Below are 6,431 nucleotides of genomic sequence, written 5' to 3' on the forward strand. Positions count from 1 at the left end.
TATGGTAAGTGAAAAATCTATTTCATAATAACACTTGACATCAGGGTGTCCATCGCATCTTGTTCTGCTAGCCGCTACGGCGAGTTGTAGTGTAGATACATGCTTCATAATTATAGAATCTGTATTTCTATCAGAATTCTTAAGGGTTGTTTGTGTTAATTAGGGAAAGTCCTTTGTGAGTTGCTTGGTGCTTATACTCGATATAATGATTTTGCTTTAGGGTGAGGATTGGCAAAGCACCTGCACAGCGGGAGGCAAACCCAAACAGAAAGAGTGCTCTGGAGATTTCGATGAGAGCATTCATAACAAAGAAGAATGGAAATGCTGTTAGCCCAGAGATTGGTACTTCGTTCGATTCTGTTGATGAGGCCTATGATTTTTATAACTTGTATTCCTGGGAAGTTGGTTTTGGAATAAGGTACGCCAAGAGCAGACTTAATGTCAACTGATCAAAGTGCATGCAGGAGATTGTATGCGGGTGTGCGGTGAGTTATCTCTTAACTTGAATCAGGAAAACATGTGCTCCTATGGTATGCTGAATATGAATCTGTGTGCTTGATTTGCAGGGGAAACCTTTGAAGGAGAACAGCAGGTCAACTAGGTGTGGGTGCAGTGCTATGATAAGGCTACTAAGGTCAGATGACAATGGATGGTATATATCTGAGCACAAAGCGGAACATAATCACGCTCTTTCGAGCACATGTGGGGAGAAGATGCATTGGAAGTCGCATGGGCACATTGACCGTTACACACAAGATTTGGTGAAGCAACTTAGGCAGAATAATGTGAGTCTCGGTAAGGTCTTCAATATTGTTGGTAGTTTCTTCGGCTCTGTTGAGAATGTTCCTTTTACTAAGAGGTCGTTGAAAACACTATGCCGTAAGATAAACAAGGAGCAATCAGATTCAGATGCAAGGAAAATGATGGAAATCCTTGCAGAAATGAAGGCAAATGACCCAGAATTCAACTATGCAATACAAGTTGATGAGGAAAGTAGGATAAAAACACTTATGTGGGTGAACGTGCGAAGCATAGACCAGTACAGATGCTTTGGCGATGCAATAACATTTGACACAACTTACAGGACAAACCTCTATGACATGCCCTTCGGTTTGTTTGTTGGCGTAAACAACCATTTCCAGAGGATAATTTTCGGTGGTGCCATGCTTAGAGATGAGAAGGAGGATACGTTTAAATGGGTTTTCAGAGAATTCGTACGTATGGTTGGCGGCAAACATCCCAAGACGATATTGACTTGTGAGTGGGATTTCAAGCTCGCAACAAGGGCTATAAAAAATGATCATACATAACACATAATTAATTTTGCTTACTAATAGCATGTTTTGTCAATTTTATAGACCAGGCACGCTCTATGGAGTTGGCTATCAAGGCGGAATTGCCAAATACAACTCATAGATGGTGTAAATGGCATGTACTGAAAAAAGCAAAGGAGTCAATGGGTTCTCTGTGGGGGAAGAAGAACAGTGATTTCAAGAATGACTTCCACAAGCTTGTCCATCACATGATAACAGCGAAGGAGTTTGAGGATGGATGGGATGCAATGCTGGAAAAGTACTCATTGAGGAAACATCCGTACCTGACACAAATATATGAAGTGCGACACAAGTGGGCAAAGCCGTATTTCATGGGGGGTTTTTGCGCCAAAATGACAAGCACCCAGCGCAGCGAGAGTGCTAATCACCTGCTGAAAGGATATGTGCCACCAGGATGTCCAATGCATCTATTCATCAGGCAGTATGAGAAGCTCTAGTTCGACAGGGAATCTGAGGAAAGCTTCTAGGAGAAGTGCACTGCTCTGGTACACTTTCTCTGCTTCCTATTCCAGCTAACTCTTCTATAAATATAATGGTGAATTGTCGTTTGTGTGAGTGCTGATGACTGAGTTAATTTTATGTTCTATGCAGAGTGGTGTTCCTTTGAGGCTAAACATACCATTTGAGAGGCACGCAAGTAAAATCTACACAAGATCAATGTTTGAACAATTCAGTGAGGCACTGTACAAGTCTTTTGCACATGAGGTTGATGTTATAGAACATCAAAAGGTTTACAAGGTAACGCATCTCGATGCGGAAGCTCGGGAGAAATGGAGCAAAGTTGTTTTTATTGTCAATGTGGATGATGAGGCGAGCTTCTTTGATTGCGAGTGCGGCACGTTTGAGCATTCTGGAATGGTTTGTTGCCATTCTCTGAAGGTAATTGGAAGAAATGACTCTATGCATGAATTTGGTATGATAAACTTTGTTGCTGGAATTACTTTGGACCGCAGTCTTATGTTCTGTCTTCTGATTCGTAGGTGATGATTGAGTTTCGTTTGGCGAAAATACCAGATAAACACATTGTTAAGAGATGGACAAGGGATGCTAGGGATATATCGCCTGATCACTTAGTGTGGTACCAGAAAGACAGGGGCCCACCAGCGTCCGACACTTTTAGGCACAATCAAATGTGGATCAGGGCACTGGAGTGTGTGCGCCTTGGCGACAGCAATGTTAAGTGTTATGATGTGTTTCATGGCAATGATGAAGGAGGTATATGCCACGCTGCTGCCACTTAGCCATGGCAAGGATGGCATGGGGCTGGAAGAGAGAGATGTTGTAGCTAAGATGGCAAGTGCCACAGCTTGTTCCGGTACAGTTGAACATGGGAAAACTTTGGTTGAAGACTATGGAGATCAATCATATTGTTCCGGCACTGCAGCTGCTAATTGCAAGCGGGGATCAGGAAGACCTACTACAAGCAGAGATAAAACGCCTTATGAAGAGAAAATGAAGAGGTCTCGATTTTGCAAGATTTGCCGTAAGGAGGGACAAAAATGCACCACTTGCCTTGATCACGGCGACATTCCAAAGGCTCCAAGGAAGGAGCCAAAGTGTACCAAATGTGGAGTAATCGGACACCGTAGGAATGTATGCGGCAAACCTACTGATCCATTCGAGCCAAACTTCCTCTAGGAGAAAATTTTCATAATAATTGGCTTGATGCCTAAGGACTTTGTAACCCCAAAAATTATATTGCTTCTATGCGCTGATCATGGACTAGTCGGTCCATTAATGTATCCATAACATTTGATCCTACTATTTTGATGCCAAGAAATCTTCTTTATGCATTGCCAGTTTTTATATGTTGTATTGTTGTTAATTGGTAATTTGGCAACTCATATTGCATATTTGTTGAAAAAAATAAGTGCTGGGCCGGTTCATTAGTTTGTTGGGCCTCCATAATATATGAAGGCCCTGGTGGTTTGTTGCTGGACTTGGGAGTGTTTTTGCGACCACAGCTAGGGCCTGGGGGTGGGGAGGAATGCCAACTGGTAGGTACAACGCGCATGAACTTGTGTTCTCGGTTATGGCTTTCCACGCGCATGAGCTGGTAAAGATTAAGGGTAAGACGATGTGCACGGCACACCTTGTCTTGCATGCATGGAAAGTTGATGTACGGGGAGGGGGGTGGGTGGTTGTGGTGGGCGGGGCGATTTGACAGCACGAGCGCTGAGCACATCGCGTGCTACTTGTGTTGCACAGGTCACGCGGAACAGCCTGACCAGCGGGTTCACATGTTCGTCTGCTGCACCAGTGTTGTGATGGATGATGGATGCGAGGCTCGAGGTTACAGCTGATGGCTATAAAAAAATGATCTATCTACTACAGCTACTACACAGGCGAGGTGCTCCTCCATAGGCGAGGCGGGTGTTCATGCCAGTGTGCAAAGTCATGGATTTAAAGATTTTTTTAGTATAACTAAAATAAATTATTTCAACGGCGTATTGCTAACTATCCATTTTAATTAACTCGGGCTTATATTAGCGAGGAGTTAAGCACGGGGTGCCCTTCGGCGGATCAACTGGAAACTCTAATTCTTTGTTTGGTGCACTCAGCGTTTCGATGAGCCTCCCTAGAGAGCTATGTCGCGCAAAGCACTGTTGGCACTGGAGGGACATGTGTACTAGTGCTAGGACATGGACATGCCACTGTGTAGCTGTGCTAGCATAATAATAAAAAATTGTAATGATGTCAAAATTCGCGTGCGAGGGAGGAGGCAGATCATGACGGGATGTTCTGCCACAGACTACGATGAGGGGCGCATGGGCTGGAGTTAATGCTGGTTATACTGTTATAGCATCGGTGAGGAGAGGAGATGGATTTTTTTAGGAGCTTGATGTGGCATCGGTGATTCTATCCATTGCGCTCTTCCCAAGAATTCAAAATTTGGTGAATGGATACACTTGGAGCCATTGTGGTTCAAAATTTGAATGAAATGTTGTGGGGGGAAAGAGAGGAGTTTCGCTCTTCTATTTATAGAGGAGGCGGGTTTCTCTGAAATCACTCCAAAGCAGGAACAGATGGCCCCTCCCAGCAGCGCCAGCATGCACTCCGGTGTAACCACGTCCGAGGGTTCCACTTTGGCGCCAAGCTTTATCGTGGACGGGCGGGAGATAGAAAGTGGCCCCAATGGTCGCTCGTCGTCCTTGGCTACTACAGATGACGAGGTATTATTCTAACACATCCATGAAGAAGAAAAAATGGAGATCTACCATAACATATGTTCTCATGCTGGCCCATGTGTGACTTAAAACAGGGAAGCGTGCTTGGGCAAGGTCCAGTTCTTCGAGAAGTAGTTGAGCCTGACAATTATCCTCCTGAAGTAAGAAACCTAAACATTTCTTGAAAAAACACAGATGTTTTCAGTTGTGTGCTATCTTTCCCTACTAATAAAGCACGGAGTGCTTCTGGTCGTACGTCAGAATTTTTGCAGAAAACCCCCTACTATTTTGGCTATTCAACCCGCAGTTCTCGGTGAGTTAAAGAAAAAACAGTTCGAGATCTTTTTGGCCTGTATCGAGCTGCGGCGCTCCCGATCCGATCGGGCGCAGGACGACGGCGGCGAGCACATGAAGGGCGCGGGCGGGACGCTGCCCGAGCGAGAGGAGGAGCAGGAGCGGAGGCGCAGAGGCGGGGCCATATGCGCCGGACGCGCGCGCTCGCCCTCAGTCAACTCGGCCGCAGCGGCCCAGCTGCGAGAGCCCCATTCATCCTCCTCGTCCTGAAGGAGACAGCTGACAGAGAGAGAGCCGAGGATAAGCATCAACGCCTGCCTAACAGGCACCGCCAAGAGATGGACGGCGGCCAGGAGGGGGTGCTCGAGACGGAGGAGCACGAGGCCGACAGAGAGGTTTCCGGAGGCAGCGAGCTCCAAGGCGGGGCGTTTCAGTTGTGTTCCATGTGGCGACTCCCTTCCCTGGAGAAAACAGAGATTAGACAGAGACCAAGAAGGAGAAGGGGAGATTAGAGAGAGAAAGAGAGGGGCGGCACCTCTGGCTGCCCTGCTCGAGGAGGCGGCTCGGAAGCACAGAGGAGCTCCTCTCCAGGCGATGTTGGAGGAGGCGGGGAGGCCGACTGCTGGGAGCCCAGCCAGCCCCAACGCGTGCTGCCCCGGCCACCAGGAGCCCATACGAGCAGCAGCAGTAGCAGCATCGCAATCTGTCGACGAACGCGAAGCAGCCACCGGTCACGGGCGAGACGGCTTGGGAAATCGAAAGAGAGAGATGGGGTCAACGGAACGAACGCCAAAGGAAGAGGGGATCAGGGGCGGCGAGGGAGAAGCTAACCGCGCGCACCTGTGCTTGATTCTGGCGCCACGGTCCAGCAGAGAGTGGTGCTTGGTTCGTTGTGGAGGAAGAGGAGAGAGGTGAATGCCGGGCGGTGGGCGTGTGTGTGGCTGCAGCACAGAGAGAGAGAGGAAGGAGAGTAGAGCCGCTGGATGGATAGAGAGAAGACAAAGGAGAAGCGGTGCTGCCAGAAAGGAATGGCGATGTGGATAAGGTCCACAGAAGCTGCTCGGTGGGGATTTTTGATGTCCTTTTTTAATGGGCGAACCGACGAGAAGCCACTGGAACTATGCGTGCTCGCCTCCATTACAAAAATGTCCTTCTAATTACTTGGAAGTGCTATTGTTTATTGTTACTGTCATTCCATGCCTACCACGTCTTATAAATACATTATCAGATACAATAATTTAAAATGAGTGAAATACTGGAAAAAAATGTAATGCAAAAGAAAAGAAATGAAATATGATCTTGCAAATCAAATAATCAACATTTTCTAAAAAAATAACTAACATAGTAAACCATGTTTGATTTCGAATATAAGAGGAAAATTGTATATAAACAATCACACTTCAATACACCACTACACTCTAATCCAAAATGATTACTTTGCATGTCTTTTGAAAATTCTAAGAAAAACTTGTGGATTAGTTATTAAATTCTCGAATAGTATACAACAATTCCATCATTTGTATATCCTGCTATAAACAATCACACCATTGCTCTTTCACCCGATTATAGTGCTAAGCTCAAGCACCACCATTAACCCTACGACTTTCTCAACTTTATACTACATGGTATGGACACC

At 46.1% G+C, this 6,431-nt stretch overlaps 1 long non-coding RNA gene and 1 pseudogene across 2 annotated transcripts; one reads left to right on the top strand and one right to left on the bottom strand.

Annotated features, from left to right (window-relative positions):
- The first annotated feature begins 566 nt into the window (after window positions 1-566).
- On the top strand, window positions 567-2,972 carry LOC147991351 (protein FAR1-RELATED SEQUENCE 5-like; annotated as a pseudogene).
- A 1,686-nt stretch (window positions 2,973-4,658) lies between these two features.
- On the bottom strand, window positions 4,659-5,831 carry LOC125513585 (uncharacterized). 2 transcript variants are annotated; one of them, XR_015603007.1, is made up of 3 exons: window positions 5,636-5,820; window positions 5,331-5,541; window positions 4,659-5,256 (listed from the first exon to the last, which is right to left on the bottom strand). It is a non-coding gene; the product is annotated as an uncharacterized LOC125513585 (long non-coding RNA). The 2 variants fall into 2 exon arrangements; XR_015603006.1 differs by having other exon boundaries at window positions 5,331-5,831.
- Window positions 5,832-6,431: the final 600 nt, after the last annotated feature.

The sequence above is a fragment of the Triticum urartu genome, chromosome 1A (assembly GCF_056163025.1).
Source record: "Triticum urartu cultivar PI428250 chromosome 1A, HENAU_Tu73, whole genome shotgun sequence".
NCBI classification, from domain to species: Eukaryota; Viridiplantae; Streptophyta; class Magnoliopsida; order Poales; family Poaceae; genus Triticum; species Triticum urartu.